This window comes from Anser anser, assembly GCF_964211835.1.
Source record: "Anser anser genome assembly, chromosome: 5".
NCBI classification, from domain to species: domain Eukaryota; kingdom Metazoa; phylum Chordata; class Aves; order Anseriformes; family Anatidae; genus Anser; species Anser anser.
The window spans coordinates 5,559,240-5,579,239 of record NC_139725.1 but is presented as its reverse complement, the minus strand read 5'-3'; the positions used below and the strand labels follow the sequence as shown (position 1 = coordinate 5,579,239).

At 36.0% G+C, this 20,000-nt stretch overlaps 1 protein-coding gene across 26 annotated transcripts in view; it reads left to right on the top strand.

The window, feature by feature from the left end:
* Nucleotides 1–20,000, top strand: part of SOX6 (SRY-box transcription factor 6) — a 482,345-nt gene that overhangs the window by 110,027 nt on the left and 352,318 nt on the right. For 5 of the 26 annotated variants that reach the window (XM_083840222.1, XM_083840228.1, XM_083840239.1 and 2 more), the window contains exon 5: nucleotides 1–3,656. This exon is cut by the window's left edge and continues 2,168 nt beyond it. The exons of 19 other annotated variants lie outside the window; for them this stretch is intronic. The gene's annotated coding sequence lies outside the window, so the exon portion shown is untranslated. Of the gene's footprint in view, nucleotides 3,657–3,690; nucleotides 5,542–20,000 lie in introns of those variants that run through there. 2 more of the 26 variants (XM_083840236.1, XM_083840238.1) reach the window with 2 other exon arrangements.

Below are 20,000 nucleotides of genomic sequence, written 5' to 3'. Positions count from 1 at the left end.
TTGTTTTTTTCTTCCCTTTTTACTTTTATTCTCATTTTGATTTACAATATGTTGATAAGAATAAGAAAAAATTAAATTCTAAACTTTTCCCCATTGAATTAAATAACAGTTCCCATTGGTATTCTTTCAAGCCCTAATTCACTTGTTTCTGGTTGTTCATATTAACCTAGAGTCATAACCTATTTCTGAGCAATCTTTATGTAGAAGGGTTCATTGAGAGCTAACTATTTAAAAAAAAAAGAAGGAAAAAAAGACACAATTTCACTTTCTGTTCCAAAATGTAAATATATTACTGCTTATGTAACATTACTTAATAATGATTTGATGTAATAAAATTATGATTTTTGATTTGCAGGATTATTTTTCCCTTAAGATCATGTTTATTTTAAACAATTTGTGACAAACCATACATTTCACTTCTTATCAATAAAAATAGGAAGATATTTTGTTTATTTTAAACAATTTGTGACAAACCATACATTTCACTTCTTATCAATAAAAATAGGAAGAAGTAAAAAAAAAGACAGTCCAAAGATTTTTACGTATCTTTTCTTCTCAGCCCCAATTTTAAATAAAGATTGTCCAAAGCTAAAAGTAAATTGCAATTTACATCAGCTGAGTTGCTTCACCTCAAGGTATATTATTCAGTTTCCCAATGACAAAGTTTATGATAGAATTCCATAGAACATGCAAATCAAAAACAAGGTCAGTCATTCTTAATATCTAAGCCATTAAGCAAACAAAAAAGTCCTCTGTTGTGGCTGACTTAGGCATACCTTTATCAGTTTGATCTAGACCCCAAATTCTAAGTTGTGACCAAATATACTAGTTTTTTTTTTTATTTTAATAAAACCTCTTCCTTTTTAGAGATGAATTGGATCTGTCCACTATTTGACCTTCTGTCATTATTTCTGTCTGCAAAGGAAATGCCTTCCTTCCTTTTACAGTAGCTAGACAGGACAGTGTTATCTCGTGTCACTGCAAGCAGTGGTCTCTACAAATAGCATTATTATGGTCCCTATATTTTTGTCCTGGGGGTCACGAACAAATCCATGCAACTGCTTCTAAAGATTTCAATAAATAGGACTTTTTATCCAGACAATTGCCTTTTATATTACTTTTAAACAAAACTACTAGTCCATCAAGAGTTTCAAAAGGAAAACAATTCTACAGAGTGCTGGTATGGCAGCACAGACTAATCATTATGGCACCCATTCTCCAGTCCTTTATTTTTCAAGTCCACAACAATAGGTTGTTGATTCAATGGACAAGACCAGAACAATTAAGTTCTCTGTTTAGCAGCAGTGCAGCATTTTAATGCCCTCCTCTAATAATGGTCTCATTATTGTTATTCTAAGACAGGGCCTCAGGAGGAGGAATATTTGCTGGAGGTACGTCATTATTTTGCAAATTTCGATTAGCTCATCATGTTGTCTGTACTGTGAAAATCGTAGCTAATTAGGGCAGTCAGTTAGACTACCAGCTTTTGAGCTTATGAGTTAAAAGGTAGCACACTTGATAGGCCAGCGATGTGAAAAAGGTGGTAAAAAGGGGGATTAGAGCTGTTGCCTTAGTAACTCTAACTTCCATCTGTGCGGGAACAATGGACCTGTGTTTCTCCTCCACCTTGGTGTAAAAATTGGTTTTGTTTCGAAAGGACAGGGCTTTTTATGACAATCTGGAATTCAGCCTGAGTCTAGTTTTAGTTGTTAGGAGAGACCATTGGAGGCTAGGAGAGATGAAAGGTCATGGCAAGCTTCAAGGACATGAAAGGTCATTGTCTCTTGGAACAATGGAGGATTGTTCTGTCCCATTATTTCTAGCCAGCCACAAAGTCAGGTGATGGAAGAGATACCACCAGCTTAGTCAGGTGAAATAGGAGAGGAAGACAACACCCTTTCTGAAAAACAAAAGATAACTATAATTTGCCTTTATTAAACAAAGTTGCACTTATTTGTGACCATCCTCTGAAAAGGGTTGTTTACTGACTTACTATTCTAGGCTGCTTTGTTCAGTACACCCTCTGTAGGCCATCACATCTCTGGGAAGCAATCCAACGTGTTAGAAAATGTTGTTTAAGCTTTCTTCCCGTGAAGAGGAGCCCCCAGGAGTACCACTGATGTGATACTTAACAATAAATTTAGTTGTTGTAGCTTTCTCACATTATTGGTGTTCTTAAAAGGTTTTCCTTCAAACGCACACAGAATAAAATTAACTATAAATATGAAATAAATTTGCTTCAACATTTTATAGCATTTTATCATAAATTCTAAAGCACATATCAGAGAAAGTTTACAGCAAACTGTATTAGTTCTTACAGTAAAGAGAGTGGTAGAGAGAGCAGAGACCTACAGTTGTGTAAAAATAGATTTGTTATAGGACTTCTCTTACAAAAAGGGAAATAGCCAAAGTCTGTTCTGTGCTATGCAGTAACTTTAGGTGATTCTGTCCCTTTGTCTAAGGGAAAAAATAAAAATACTGCAGTATTATTTAATAAAACAACTATAGCACAATTTATGAGGAAAGTGATTCTGTTAGTAGACCAAACTGTTGTCTCACATTTTCCCTAGAGCATCCAAAAGCCCCAAGTAATTGTTTTCCAGGAAAAAGAACAACAAAAAAAGAAAAGCAAGTTTTTTTGTATGATTTCTCTGTTTTTTGCAGCATGATGCACGTCAGCCATGCAACAAGTTTATTTTTCTCTTCCTCTTCCCTCTGCCCCCAACCAAAGCACATCCCAAGGTCCATCTTATATCTAGTTTCTTCAGGTTCAGACTTCCAGATTGTTTCACCTTCCTGTTCTAGACCTCTAATACCCTTTGCTTGGTTTGTTTTATAATCTTTCTACTTATTCCACTGCAGAGCTACCAAAATATATTGAATTCTTATGAAACTGATAAAATTTATGGAATTCACTCCTATTACTTTGGAAAAATAAAATTACATATAATTACTAAGTATCCCATCTTAAACTGTTTTGACCTTATTTGAACTCCCCTTTTTAGCTATTCTGGGCCTCTCTTATCTCATTTTTACTCCTGGCCACTCTTGCTCTTGCTTTCTGACAACACAGATGGACGGCCTTGCACAAGCTGATAACTGTGGTAATTTCTCAGCACGGTATTCAATAATAAAAGATGTTATTTTCAGAGTTCAGCAGGCGTGTTTACACGTACTGTGTATTTACACGTACACTGAAGAGGCGAGTTTGAGCAGTAGCTTTATGGGAGCATGCTGTCTTCCGAGCTGCTGGACTTCCCAGCTTTCAGTTTGTTGATGCTTTGGTTTACTGGGCTCCTAGGTTTAGTAAGTAGAGTCTCTAAGAAAAAGAAAGTCTTATTTTAAGAATTAATTGTTTGTTTTTTTTTTTTTTGGAATAATCTATTAAACTTTCTCTTTATATCTTTACTTAGTTGTCGTGTGTGTGCTATGAAATATTTTATTATTTTCATATTAAAATGAACTGCACAGTGTAGTCTGCTGAGTTCAAAATGGGAGCCATACAAAGGGTTAACCAGCAGAGAATTACAAATGAACTATCAGGAAAGTTGATTATTAATCCAGCAAGAGAGAAAATATCCTTCCAGTTAGCAAGAATTAGTACCTGAAGAGCTGATAATATTGTTCGGGCTGTCGGTGTGGAATGGCAAAGCCAGGTAAGCTAGACATCATCTCAAAGAAATATTGTTTTTTCTTTTTGTTTTTCATCGAAGGAGAATTCAGTTTTAAAAAGAATCTTTGTTGATTTACTTGAACTGTCAGCAGATGAAACGGCATATGTTGATCCTCAATTTCCTCAAATGAATGAAAGAAATTATAATTGTGCTTTAACATTGGTAAGAGGAAATATTTGTTAGCTAAGCAGTGTATTTAACTGTGAAATATCTTAACAGTTCTTAACTGGTGTGCGGTTAAGTATGAGACCTGATCGCAAAACCTGCAGAGTCCTTTGCAACAGCAAGCTATATATTATGTATTTTTTCTTTAGTCATGCTTGAACATATTGTGGAAGTTTATGGAAATATTTATGTTACAGAGCTCTTTCATTTACAGGGATATTATAGTTCAGTGTTCACACGATATGAATGATATATTAAAGTTTGTTTTTGAAATATCATGAACGCATTCGTGTTCATTTAAAAAAACAACTTTTTTTTTTCTTTTTTTTTTCTGGTGGGGTTTAAAAATCTATGATCTGGAGTTAGAAGGAAATGGATGTTTGGTAAACATACTGCTGTGTTTATACAGAGAAATGAAAACCAAACCATTAGATCAACTGGACATAATCTTCTTATAGTTTTACTAATTTTACTAAAGACTCATAGCTCTATCTCGAGAAAACTCTGAAATTTGCCTGTTATATTTGTGCCAATTTTATTAAACCAAAGTTATGGTGAACGTGTATTTTTTTTTCAACGGTCTACGCTATTTAGCTTGAGATTGTGTGCTGTTACTTAAATTAGTAGCATTTTAAAAAAATCTGATTTGCTTGTAGAATGGCATTAAATATGCTTATAGTGTTACTACAGTATCTGTCATGGTGAAAAAGTTTACCATCTCTAGATTTTAGCTGATGCCTATGAAACAGCCTGAAAGCTACCTGGTACGGGTTGTGATAAGGCAAGAATCAAAAGGCAGATTAAAAACAAAGCAACCCAAATCTAAAGGCTGAGCCCCTGTAGCAATTTTATTCTACATGGCAACCTTTCATGAACCATACAGAAAGGAAGAAACCTTTTGATTTTGAGAATGGATTGAGATATGGCCTAGGACAAAGGAGAAAGGGAAAGAAGGGAAAAACAGGCAGTGAGGAAAGTGAAAAGGGAAGTGGTGTTGGTCTGCCAGGCCTTGCTGGTTTGCATGTGACGTCGTGACGTTGCCTGCTCAAGAAGAGGCAGCAGGTGCCTGGTTCTTCTGAAGAGTGACTCATCACGTTCAAGTAAACTGAAATCCCAGAATCCGCTGTGGATGGAGCTTCCAGGGCAACAAATACTGGCCTTTTGGAAGCTATGCTAAACATTCAGGTATAGGGAAGCAAATAGGTTATCGTGGCACATTTTATCCTAGATTTTATTTTATTTTATTTTATTTTTAGGAGAAGGTGGACATCATAAATAAGCTGCTTTGCCTGAATTTGAACACTAGCGTCTAGGAAATATATAAAGAGCAAGAAAACGAATGATGCAAAATTATCGCACAGGAAATGATATACGTGAAAAAACAAGATTGTAATTAGTGGAGGAAAGTAAGAAACTGATTAGAGAAATGAAGTTTCCCAGATGTTGAAGGCAAAAATTAAAGTTAAATTAGAGGAGCTCTTTTAACTAGTACTGGAGAAGAATGCTTGCTTCAGAATGAGAAAGTGAATAGTAAAATTAGGAAAGAGCTGGCAACTGAGTCAAGCTCAAATGTTTTCCTGCACGAGTGAATCTTTGGAATGCTCTGCTTGGAACTTCATCAGGAACAACCAGTGTAGTTCTGTTGGAGAAAAAAACAAAAACAAAATGAAACTTGCTGTGTGCTCACTTGGACTGATTAAAGGTGATTGTATTACTTATGTGTGTGTTAACCCACAAAGTAGACAAATTGGTTGGATTTTGAAGTAGTATTTCAGGATTTATTGTATTTTGTGTGTAAATGTAGCTGACACACTGTATTGATTCAACTGACAGACTTTAATAATCATTTTAAAATCTATTCTAATTTTTGGTTCATTGGCAGAATCCTAAATCGTCAAATATTACCCACAACTAAAGCGAAAGTCTTGAAGAACTTCCTCAGCTATAAGCCAGTGTAAACTGTCATTTAATTATAGTAATTTAAATATAGTAAATTATAGTAATTTAAATATAGTAACTTATAGTAATTTAAATATAGTAACTATGATAAAAGTAATATTGTTAAATATAAAAAGGAAACAAAAGAGCAGACGCTGTCTTTTTGTGTCCATTCCTGTGACTCATTTCAAACTCAACAGTATCATATAACATAACCTGTGAAAAAAGTCCCCGCAGCCAGTTCTGCAGGGTTCTATGGCTGATATGACCCTTGCTTTTGTGCCAGTTGTAGCTTCTTGGTTGTCTATTAAAAAAAAAAAAAAAAGGTTTGAAACATCTGGAATTGATTGATAAGAACATCATCTGATTTAGCAGAACTAGTTTGAGCAGAGTTTTCACGTTAAGTAAAGTTGCTGCATTCTCTTCAATGCAGACTGTGTAGCTCCCCAATGTGTCTAAAGGCTTGAGGCTGAGAAGTGGTGGATTCCTAGAGTAAGTTCCAGAGGTCTTTGACTAGCCAGCTGTATATCTGGAAACACAGCTGAAATTTAGGGGCGGCTGCTGAAGCGGTTTACCTGCAGAAAGCAAACTGTTCTCGTCACTGCATGGTAGGGACAGTAAGATGACATGATGGGTGGGGTGGAGCGTAAATATCTACACGTCGTTTCATTCTCTACTTTATTAAAGCCTGGTAGTAACGAGAAGCTTGTCTACAGAAACAGATGGCCGAAGAAAAGGTTGGGCCAGTGTTTTTTGTTTCTTGGACCACACCTTGTCTGTGATGACAGTGCTGGAGAGAGAATGTGTTTCAGTTCATTAGGAGCTCAGTGAGGCTGTATGGGTGACACTGAAGTATTTTATAAGATTCAGTGTAAAGCTGCATAGTTCAAGGAAGCTCATGTCTTATTAGCTATGGCTAAGGTCAGTTATCCACACAATGAGGGGGAAACTCTTTCATAAACAAGTAGATAAATATGGTGCAGCTGGTGCTTAGCCACGCTTCAGGACCAAAGGAGCTCATGAACAACTCTGACTTCTGCAGAGTCCTCGCAGAGCATCATCAGCTTAGAGCGGTCAGATGCAAAATTGCCAGGTTGCATCTTGAAAAAAAGGGTAAATTCAGGGCAATCTTGTGACTTTGCATGTAGGTACCTACCTCAACAAGAGATTAAATGGAGAATATAGAAACCTGAGAACTCTCCTTCTAGAACAAGAAAAACTGTAACATGTTAGAACTGAAAAATAAGTAAACCTACCTAATCTAAATAACTGAATAAAGCAGGTCACTAAGCCTAGTGTCTTGTGGCCTTTGGTTTCCGTACAAGCTGCTAAGTGCTCAATGCTTTTTGAAAATGCCACTTGGGTTTGTAGGTGTCTATCATCACTTGATCCATCTTAGATAATATATAGAGAAATCTTTTAAGATTTCATTTTGCCTTTGGGACTAGCATTTTTAATGTCTTATGGAAAATAGTATTTTAAACAGCTGCAAAGAGAGAAGAGTGTGAAGAGTTAATTGAATTATACACAGTTAGAGGAAAACATTTTTTCGTTCCTTTTTTCCTCATCAGAAGTAGGAATTGCATATGTTCTTTATTATATCCATCATATTTCAATAGTTTTTTTAGAAGACTTGCTCATGAAACAGTGAATTTCTTCAAGGCACATTGTTTTATTTTCAGCTGCTAAATCCTGGAGCAATCAAATGTGACATTTTTCATGGTCTGAATACAGTTCTGTGGTAGCAGTGGATGATAGTACCTAAGATCCCTAGAAGTGTAAAACGTAATCCCCTCGCTGTTTTGCTACACAGGCTTTAGCTGTGTTTTCATAGATGCTAGAGAAGAATCTGTTGGTATTTCTTCCATTCGTCCAAAGATAGTAAAATCAGTATTTGTATAATTACTAGTTACTAATTATTATAGAGCTTTTAGACTTTTTTTTTAAATAAAATAAACTTTCTCTAACTGTATTCACCTAATTTTCTGAGAGACAAAGGATGGGGTTTGACTGTTGTCCCACAGACGTCTCTGTTTCACTAACCAGGCTGATGAGACTGGGCTTTGCAGGTGTTCAGTGTAGGAGGAAAGCAGTGCTGCTCCCAACAGAGCGGAGGTTTGTCAGGGCTTCTGATTAAATTGCTCAAACCGACCAACCTCCATTGCCTTGGGAGAAGGCCAAAGTTGGGCACTTCAACAGCCGCTATAATACACAGATGTTGCTGCATCTCTGGGACATCAGCAGACGAGAAAATTCTCCTTGTGACCTCTCTGCTTCCGGACGGGGTGGCTAATGCGGACTGTATACCCCAGTTTGTCTGATATCTGGTAGTTTATGTGCATGTGCAAATTTCTTACCATTTTACAGTGGGAGAATCATCTGTTTTAAACCTTAGTGAGAACTACCTCAGGCAAATCCTAACTATTTATGTTCAGTTTTTTCAAAACAGACTTTTCATCATAACAATATTTGTTTAATTTAGACTTAATAAGAAAGTAGAACAAATGTCTTTAACTTGGGAAAAAAAACGACAAACATATATATAAGCATACTTCCCAATTTTTGCATGAAAAACATGAGCTAAATCACATCTATCTTTGTTCTTCCTTTACTGTGGTAAGCTTTTAGCATTTATAGAGGTAATATATATGGTCTACTAGTGCTTACACTGAATCTTTCTTGTCTGTGATTTTTCAATAGACTGCTTTTTCTTGGAGAGATATTTTCAGTATGTTGTTGATTATTCTTTCTTCTCTCCACTTCTCCCATCAGTTACAGTCTGTTTAATGCTATCATCACATTAGGTGCACATTTTTGAGGCAAAAAAAAAAAAAAAGCTGCTGCTGGTGACCCCATGACAACTGTCTGGTAAACCTGATTACTAATCTACAGTATTGTTTAATGTAAAGGCCAAACACTGCAGGAGGGAAAGATTGTTTTGTTTTACATTCTTAGTAAGAAGGGAGCTGCTACATTTCTTCTGAACTTATATAAGAGAATAATAAGCCTTCCTTGCTTGTCAGGATTCAGAACCAGGAGTCGAGTGCACACCTGCCTAGATCTCCTATATCAAAGAAAGAGCTAAATTTTGGAATTGACGTCAAAGTCAGCTAAAGCAATCAGGAATAGCAGTTTATGTTCTGGGGAGGATTAGGTTCTGCTTTGAGCTATATCAATATAGGTCTGAAGTTAGTGTATGGACTTCATTAGGATTATTTGCTCCTGCATCCTTTAGCTGTGACATGTAATCCAGAGTTACATGTCAAATCCAGACAGTCTGTCCTCTGTCTTCTGCTACTAGCTGTCTGTAGTGTGTGAGTGGAAAGAGTAAAAAGTGACTACTTCTCCTAGTATCAATAACGACTTCTGTATTGTGTGAGAAATGTCATTTATTCATTTTCCTAAAAATGGTATTTTCAGGGAAAAATTAGAAAGGTAAATTGGTACCAGCAAATAAATTATTGAGCCTTTTTCTGAATGCTTTTTTACACCGTCACTCCACTAGCCTTTAAAGGTATGATCAACATACCTTAGTTGGTAGGTGATCGTAGAAGTCTTGGAAACAAGATTGCCTGCACACTTTCAACAGCATAGTGGCATATATAGGAAGAATGATTTACTTCATCTGCAACGGTGAAACACAGCTAATTCGTAGTTGAATTTTAATTCATCAGTGGTGATGTTCTGATTTTACTTCTGCACCTCCAGCAGTGCAGCAACTGTTTTAGTTTAAAAAATGTGCCCATGTATCTGAATACATCTTCATAAATTATTAAAACCATACAAAATGGATTGACTGATGCCAGATGAGTCTAAAGAGACTGAACCACACAGTAAACAATTGAAAGAAAAAGTAATATTTATTGTTATTTTAAAAATATCTAGCTTTATAAACCTGAACTGTGATTTTTAGATGTAGACTAGGGAGGTTATCAATGTAGTAGAAAATTTGTAGCAGAGACTTTGGTCCTCCAATGTGAATGCACATAATGCAGTTGAACAATGACTACTAAGGCAGTTATTTACTGTAGTCTTCCTTACTAACAATTAGCTTAGTGAATTCCTTCTATATTATGTATGTATGACGTTGACATTTTTGTCTATGTATTAATGTATGTCTATATATAAGTATACACAAAAATACATACTTATGTACCTGCATACAAGTCTGTTTTGTCCATTATTTATATATATATTTGTGTATGCAAAAGTGTATCTGCATATATATGTGAACATATGCATACATCTCATAGTCATTTATGTACATATGCATAATAGTTTCCTATATAATTTTCATATTAATATTAGACACAAAACTTCATACTTGCATGTATAAATATATATGTCTGTCTTGTGCATCATTCTACTTTCAGAGATGCTATTCTAGATTTTAGAGGAGTAAAACACTATCAGCTAAAATACTGAGAGTTAGCTGATATAAATTGGTAGTAGATTAGAATGATTCTGAGTCTTACAGGCTATTGGTTGCAATTTTACTTACAAAATGCTTGAGTCAGTTCCTGCCTATCAATGGACTTGTAACCATCCTGTTATTCCACCTTGCACTTTCAGGATTTATAATATTAAGCAGATTGGGAGTTGGGCATTGTGTATATTTGCTTGTTACGTAAAATATTTATAAAATTGCTTTTGGAAATTATACAGACCATATCAATGTTCTTTGTCAACTTTTTTTTGCTTCCCCAAGGGCTTTGAGTAAAAAGGCATCACAGACCAGTTTTTTGGCCATATCTTTGGAAGTAGTACAGTCACGATCTTGATAAATCTCACCATGAATGGCTGCTGTCCCCTAATTTTTCTGCTACTCTGGAATACGGTTCCTTTTCTCATTGGTTGTGTTGCCTTTTCCTCTGGAATACCATAATCTTTTAACCTGTTGTTACGTTGTGAAAACTGTAAAAGAACCTATCCAGAAAAACCTTTAGATGCTTAGATTATTATTATTATTAATGTTAGAATATAGATTTTGTAATGATTTTTTGGCTTTTATCCATAAATGTTTCCTACAAGAATAAGCAAGTATTAATTCTGTTTTCTGTTTTAATCCTACTTTGCTGATCAAACCTCTCCAGTTAGAAGGAGTGTTTATCACTTTTCTGTCAAATAAAAGATAATAAAGTACACATACTTTACAACTTGAACATATATAAAACCCTTGAAGACAGTGGACAGGTGACAAGCTGAAGTCATTTCTTTTTGTTTATACTCTGAAAGAGACCTTTTCTGCTGAAATATTTGTTCATATGTTTTTTAAAAGTCTTATAGCAGATGGCCTTTAAATAACCTCTATTAGTTTCTAGTCACAGAGAAATATAGTTGAAAAATTAGAGAAATATAATTCATTGTTACACAAAAAAAATATATTAGAGTTTAGAAGAACATTTGTAAGTTGAAAATCATGTATTAAAAATGTTCCAGCATGTTGTACTTCAGCTGTTGATGAATACCAGGTACAATATAGACATATAGAACAAAGAATCTAAATATATACATTTAATTCTCAGGAAATTTTGTCTGTATAGGAGAAGATGATCTAAGAGTGCAGATAACTGGGTGCAAATCAAGTTGGCCATTGCTTATACTGTTAACCTTATTATAGAAGCTGATTTGGGGGCAAACTACCAAATGTTGTCCTTTTGATGTAAGAAATTTCACTCTTACCAGCTAACCAATTAAGCTGAACATTTCACCTCACAGTATATATACACTTAATATGGTTTTACATACAGAGGCTAAGATTTAAACAATATTTTATTATGGAGCCTTAAGACATGACTCTCCTTTTTCTTCTGATCCGTTTATTCTGCTTTTTTTCCTTCTTATTTTTTTGTGCTACTCTAAGCAACAAACTGAAGGGTTTGAGGTTTTTTCATTTTTTATATAGTTGTTGCTATTAAATCCTTACCTTACTTAATGCATCGATATTTTTAATAGTGTTACCATTTTTTTTTTATGTACAATTTAAGAAAGCACAGATTCCTGTTATATGGAGTTACTGAGTTTTTGTTTTCAATTCGTTTCATGAAAGGCTGCACTGTAAAGAACTGAGCAGCCGAAAGGGCTTTTTTATTCATAAAATAGGTGAGGCATTTGATGCAACTTTCCTGTATATTCCCAAAATATGTCACGAGCGTGTTCTGAATGAAAGGACCAGATATTATCTTTCTTGATGTAATTGCTGGGGTTTGTGCGAGATTGGTAAAGATTTGCTATTGCCATGAGAGCGTCAACTTGTGTTATTGAACCATTGAGCACTTGCACACTTGTGTTCAGTAGTGACCTGAGAATCCAGGACTAGTGATAAGGGGACAAAAGAAAGCTTTTGTATTCCACTTTGGTTTCAAGAGCTTTATTCCCACCCAGCAGCTTTTTCAAATCAGTTCCATATACTCACACGGGGAGTCATTTATTTTTTCTACTAGGTGATTGTGAGCACACTGGTAATAGTTTAAGAGCTTTACCGTTTTAGCTGGCAGATATTCTTTTTGTTTATACTTTAATGCTATTTAATATTACCAACATATTTGAAGGCCTGAGTATTTTTCTCTAGTCCATGCATTAAGGTTACTTGGATTTTGAGAAATCTCATTAAAATCATTAAGCCCTATACAAGCATCTGCACTTCACTTATAAATTACATACACCAGATTACAAGGTCAAGCACATAATTTTCATAGTTTAAAAATAATATTGGATCAGTTTTTTTAATACATTGGTGTGTCACCTAAAAGTCCTTCTATACTGGCAATTTTTCTTTCCGCACTGATAACAAGTATGGTATAATTATCCGACCTTTGTTATCCAATTGTTATGGTTTATAGGTTGATAACCATTGCATGAGCTATGAAGTGCGGACCTGTCCCTGCTGCATTCCCTCAAGAAAAGAGAAAAGGAAAAGAAAAAAAGTAGAAAAGAAACCTCTCTCCACTAACCATTAAATTGTAGGGTGATCTAGAGATAAAAGCAGAATCTCTTTTTTGCTTTTCAAATATTTGCCTGGCCTTCAAAAGGTATTTGCCTTTTGTGTTTACATTGGATTTATTTTTTTGGCCTACATGCAGAAAGAGAATGATACATTAAAGAATAATGAACAATAGAAAGGAAAATGCTCTCAGCTTTCACATCTACCCTGTATTTTGTACTTCAGGTTTATTTTTTTTTAATCTTGTCTACTTTTATTTAAATAGAAACTGCTGAGTATTGTAAAGGGTTGTAAACGTGAAAGTATCAGATGAAGTCCTGTGCAAGAAGATAATCTACAGGTTGGCAGGCTGTAATGAGAGTTGGTAAAGTGCCATTTTGTAGTATGAACCTTTGGGACCTCAAGCTATTCTTGTGTGTGGCAGAACAATGTAAAGTTTCAAAAGCCAGTACTCTGTCATTTGCAGAATTCTTTTTTGCTGTTCCTGAATGGGACAGGTGAGGTTTGCATCTGTAAAGTTTTGTAAATCTTCACTAGAGCAAAAGGAAAGATGTTTGTTGAAAGCTGAAGTCTGTGTTGTATCACCTTCAGTTCTTTCCTTCTGGATGGCTTCCTTGGAACCTACAGTTCCCTCATGGATTTTTTCCCACCAAAGAAGTAGGATTTAAGCAAGTTTATATCACATATAATTTGATATAAAAGCTCATATTTGAGGGAAGCACCATTTTGTAATCATTTGTCCAAACGTTATCTTTGTTGCTGAGGTTGGTCCCCTTGTCCTGTAACATACTATCCCCATCATCAAAAGCCTGTGATTTTGGTAGAGTGGAATCATGAGATGGAGGTGTTTCCCAAATTTGTTTATTGTAATAATAGATGTTTTCGATGCCATTAACGTGAAGACGGATGTGACCCAAGGATTTAATTGAAGTACCTTGAATAACATGCTTAAATAAATATATATTTATAACATATATACATATATTTCACACATGTATGTCATAAAGCTCTTACTATGTTACAGTTTGTGAAAATTACAGTCAGTTAATAATGTGTCAGCTCCCCACTGTGTGCTTTGTAGGATACTGAATGGGTGTTACATGATTTATTTGCTAGATTTTGCAGGTTTTCTGTAGCGTGTCAGATGCCTTGCTGATTGCTTGGTGAAGCCTAGAGCAGGAGCTCCCTCCTGCAATGTTTATTTTAAGTCATTCTACATTTGCTTAAAAGTATGACAGTCTTAAAATCAGAAGATGACTTCCTCCAAACTTTCATAAAAAGCTGAATATGTTTTAGCGAGAGTATTGTTTGTAATTTTGATGCGCACTCGTGTGACAATCATAATTTACTTTATAGTTTTTAGAATTGTAGGGAATGGATTCATAATGAAACAAACATACTATAGTATTGCTAGAATGATTATAATACTGTCAATAATTTATATACTTCTCTGGGATTTTATTAAAAAAGAAAAAAAGTATTTCTTGACACTGTCCATAGAATAGAAGGTTTCTCTCTCCTTTTAGCAATTCCATTCATATGTGTTTCCTTGACCTCCTCATGTCTTCTCATTCTTTCATTAACAGAGAGAACTAGTAAGCCATATTGATACAGGTGAGGTGTTTTTTCTTCCACTTCTAGAGTTAGGAAGTGGGAAAGCCCAGTTAAGTGTCTCAGTTCTCTATATTCATTATATTTCTGGTGACTTTTTCATGCTGTCTCTTAAGATCACAGTGGAGTGTTTCTTTTCAAATTCTTGCGTCCATGCCCCGCAGCACACACAGACTTGAAGACTAGTTAGAAGGTGTAGAAATACCTCTTTTCAAAAAGTATAAAATCCTGAAGACATTTGATGATTAGATAAAAGTTAATGGAGTCTCAAGATACAAGCTGCTTGAGCAAGCCAAGCCGTAGGTCTTTATGGTGTTCTGTCATACTACCATGCAGTAAGTTATGTCAGGATAATGTGGTTTAAAATGGATGGGTAATTTTTTGTGTGTCTTTAAGAGCATTTAACAACGACTTGTATAGCTATAGGATTTAACAGGCAAAGAAATAAAAGGCAGTTTAGAAAATGAGAAATTGTGCAAGTTGACAATTTTAGAATTGAGGACCTTGTCCGATGCTCATAAAGTTTCTAATGTCATACTCTTTGTAGTTATAATGTACGTTACTTATATGATTAATTCACTTCTGAACTTGGGTGTGCTTTCGTGAATGAGGTATATGTTTATAATTCCTGGCTTTCAAATTTACGTATGTGAATACAGCAAGAGCTCAGTGAGTTCTGGCAATAATAGTCCTAGAATATGGAACTTCTGAGAACTTCCTTGCAAATTGAAGGATTCCTTCATTTAATGAAAATGGTAGAGAGAAACTTGCCAGAGTTGCAAAGAATCATTTTTGCAGAAGTCACATAAGATAGATTAGAATGGAATCAAAATATTTTTAGGACAGGTTGGAATTCTGAGAAGTAGTTAAGGAGTTTTAAGGATGCGCATTTGAGATGTATGCTTCAGATCTACCACTTTGATTTATATCTCATGTCTAGTAAAAATATGCATATGGTGAATTATAGACTTTAATTCCTTGTCTGGTTTTCTGATACTATATATTAGGAGAGTGGAGCATGAAAAAATTTCATCTTCTCTAGATACTTACTGATGGAGTTATAACCCTTGTTTTCTTACTGTTCCTCTTTCCCATATAGTGTGTAATTATTTACACAAAGTAGGACTGGTAGCAATTTCTACAATTAACAATGAATAAACATTTATGTTTTATATTAATTTACAACTTCTCAAAGCTCTCTTTGTTGTTTAAAATCTACCTTTCTTGCCTTCCTTATAAACCTGTATTTGTTTTGTGTGTGTGGTTTTATTTGGAAATAGTTGAGCATTGTGAGCAGTATTTCATGGAACTGTGCTATAAGGTTTCTTATATGTAAAATGAAATAGGTGGTTTCTTTTTGTCTTGTGTTTTTCATTGTTGCTTATATATTCATAGTCATATTTCATTGTGGAATGTGAATGACCAATTTTCACAAACGGGCTGGATTAGCACACTGCTATTTGTATCCTTCTAGATCAAAATTTGGAATGTTTTTAATATTGAATTAATAACTGGTCATTTTAATAATGTTTCTGGCAAACATAGAGGAGGTGCTCTTCCCCACATCGTCTCACTGTATATTGCAAGGCAGGAGTCACTTGTCTGCAACTTTTCAGTTGGTCTCGAATGCTAGTGTCTTGGTAGGTGCTGGGCAGAGGCTTGGTCCCTGGCAGACAAGTTAACCTGCCCCTCACTGCTCTGCACACAGGCTGGTCCCTGCGCTTGTTTCCCAAGTTCTGGCTTCCTTTTTCCCTTCCTTCCCACTCTCTAGGACCCAAAAACGTGGGGTGTGTGTGACTTTGCACCAAGATGAGTGGGACTTCACATTGTGAAATACATTCTCTACTAGTTTTATTCTTGCCTTCCTCCAATCTGAATAACTGTAAATGAAGTTCTCTGTTAATAATTGTGTACTTTGTCTAAATTGCATTTATTTTTCTTTTGACATGCATACCTTTTACTATTAATCATCCCCTTCTGCTCTTTACTGTACAATAAGACACTGTTGTGCTGATGGAACATATTTAATCTTCAGCATGTTGTATTTTAGTTCTATTGTTGCGTTCTCATTTCTTTATGGAAAACCTTTCTTTATTGGCTCTTAAATCATGGGTTAAGCCTTATTGAAAACATGTTCTGTATGTATTTCTTGCTAGAGAAAAAAGTTCCTTTGAGGTTATAGGCTAGGCTTATACAGATACTTTACTATACAGTAAAAATTCAGAGGTCTCATATGTTATCTAAAGCTAGAAATATACCCAATTACTCAGCAACACATCATAAAAGAGATGCATACTATGTTCATGTCTGTCAGTGCCTTAAGTCATCACTCTACAGCCTTTTTTAAATTCTCTTTTTATTGAAACCAAGAAACAAAACAAAGACAAAAAATAGCAAAAACAACATCAATTAGATGTCAACATGACATCAAACAGCATAATATATCATAAAAATAAATGTATGATCTGGTGACTCGATGATTTCTGTCCATATGGCATTTACAGAGAAGTAAAGAAAAGGCAAATAGTTACACATCTGCATCGAGAAAAATATCCAATATAAAGCTGGCCATAGTGACAGCACTAGCAGACTCACAGCTGAGATTACCTGGAAATAAATAACATGCTGAAGGGGAATCCAGTTTCCAACAGTCTCACTCATGTATGCATTTACAGATTTGTACAGAGAGCAAAGTGCAGGTTATATATGTTTTTATACAAAAAAAAAAATGTTTTAAGGATGGAGGTATTCTATTTGCTGACAATAGGTCCAGGTTCACAGATGAGTGTGTAGTGCAACTGCACACAGAGGGATGCAAAAGTGCAATCAGGAAAAAAAAATGAAATCTTTGGAAATAAATGTGACTATCTGTTGAAGCTGTAAAAATTAATACTGACCCCAAGCCTATTTCTATACTAGCTGAAATACATATGAAAAAGCCTCTTTGTATAGGTGGTAAGTGCATAAAAACTCTCAGAATCAAGATAAGCCTCTAAAATAATAATCTGGGAATTCCATTCATTATTATAGTAAAGAACATCATAACTTTATGCTAAGTATGGAAGGGAGGGAGAGAGGTGAGGCTGTGAGGATGGGAACTAGACAAAGAAAACCCAGAAAGATCCAGAATCAAACACAGCCTCTGTTATTTGAGTTTGTTGTTCATTTTCAATGGAGTGATAACTGCAGCAGCTCAGCCTGAGCCACCTGACTTGACACTTCCCTTTTTAAGGAACTTGGATGTGTTTCACAGCTTACATCTGGAAAATGGGGTACAGGAGAAAACAACAACAACAAAAAAAACCACAAAACAACAACAACAACAAAAACACCAAAAAACTCCCCTCCTCCATACACATATGCACACACCACAGTGAAACATATACGTAGATGCATATGTCTACCCACAGATGTTCACATGTGTATAATTCTAGTTCCACATGGGTTTTCTTTTCTTTTTGGTTTTAGGCTCAGCTCATGGTTCAAGTTCCTATCCTATCCAGATATTCAAGAAGCTCCCTTTTGGAGTTTTATTCCTTTTCCCCACCCAAGTTGTCTTGTTATACGGAGGTACCTGAGATCTCTTTTTGTTAATCTTATTACAAGCATAGCTGCAGGCCTCGTAGAGTCATAGATAAGTAACTCATTGGACCTGGGAAATGGAGCTTTTTGTGGGAGCAGGCAATAAGTAATGAACTCCTTATCTCATCAGTTAGATCAGCGATAACTTCAGTGAGACCACTTGGTCGATACTGTACATCGTACTGTATGGCCCATCTCAGGGTGGTAACAAAATGCATTTTTCCCAGGATGTGCAACTGGCTATATTATGGATGATAGAAAGGAGTAGGGCTCAGAGCCTGCAGGGAGAAGCAGCTCCAGAGGGTAAAAGAGCAGTGCATTGAAACCTCAAAGGAAACTTAAGAAGGGATGGTGTGAGCGAGTGCATGTATGCATTTAAGTCTGAAGCCAGAAAACTATGAGGGCTATGTGGAACATTTCCTGGAGCTTACCACTAATAAACATGGCGGGATTGTCAGCCCCGCAGTGTCCATACCTTCCTTCTGGGCCTGTGCCAGTGCCCCAGCCATCAGCGAATGGTGCATCCTAGCCAGAGGGTAGGAGATCATGGCTGTACCCCCCTGCCCTTCCTTCAGTGCCATCCCAGCTCCCCGCTTGCTCCAGCTGAGGATGGGTGTATGCGTCTGAGTGCAGTGCCCCTGTGCTGCTTGGCTCATGGGGTGGGAGGGGAGCTCCCATTTGTCCCTCTTGCTTCAGGCTGCAAAAGGCTAGCAATGGAAACTAACTTAATCATTTCACTTACTCATGCACTCGTTTATTCTGGGTGAACTAACAGTACACCACCTACTACCATATCCCACAATGTGTTAAAATGGCACATGTAGAACACAATTTCAAATAACAACCAGTTCCTTTGTTTCCCTGCTTTATCAGGCTTTAATTGTAAAATATTTATTATTTTTTAAAATTGGGCTCATCTGCGTCTCATACACAGAAAATCCCCTCCACTACCAAAACACTTTGGATATTGTGGGCCACATCCCAGAACCTTTAGTCAGCTGGCATCTCTTCATTTACTCTGTTAGGGTGTAGCTTGGTGCCTCTGTATTGAGCAAAACTGAAACGCAGGCTGTTCTGGCGTGGGTTGGCAGTGGTGATGCTATAGGCATTGTGCCAGTGGAATGTATAGCAGCACTGCACCATGACCTGTAAGGGCAGACCCCAGTACCCATGGAGGTTAGGCAAGAATTCAGAATTTGACGCTTCCTTCAAAAGTGCTCCCAGATTTCATTAGCATGAATTCATCTCTCTTGAAATCATAAAAGATTTAATCCTGTTGCTCTGGGCAGGACTTTTAAATCTAATACTTATATAAGTAAACTGTCCCCTCTAGTTTTTCATGTTTACTTACAATGCCACACTCTGGCAAGCTTATTGGTTACACACGGGGTTTGTGCAGCCGTGAGCTGCTAGCGATGGGCTGGCACACTTGTATGGACTGACGTAATGTCAGTAGCGAGATGGGTTTTGTTTTGACTGCTGCCTTGAGGGGAATTCCTGGAAAAGTTTTTTTTATATATTTGCTGCAAGTCACGGTAGCCAGTCTTGTAGGTGTTCAGTAATCAATGTGATACTTCTGTGTTTCGTTGTTTTCAGATTTTCACATATTTCATATTTTTGTGCACCAAGATGAAGGTTTGTGCTGATGACAGTATTTGAATAAAAGCATGGGTGGCTTTTTATGATCGAAATGAGAAGAATTTTTTTTTTTTTTAATTTGTTAGCATTAGACAAGGACACGATTCCCAACTCTTCCAGGGATTTCAGAAAGTTGGCAGGAATGTGATCATAGTAGTACACCACTGTTACCTTCTGACAGCTTAATTAGCTTTATGCAAATATTTCCGTGAATTTTTGAACAAACTGTATTGGAGGTGAAGATCTTACAGTGTGAACAGGATAACTTTTTGGAAAGTGTTGATTTACCAGCACTTTGACCCCAAACTTCTAAAGCTAATTGTCTTTTTATTTTGCTTTGTAAACACAGGCATTTCACATAAGATCCGTAATAAGAGAGAACTTGTGGCAAATACTGTGACCTTCAGTAAACTGTAGAAAGATACCTATTCTAATCAAAGGCAAAAGCC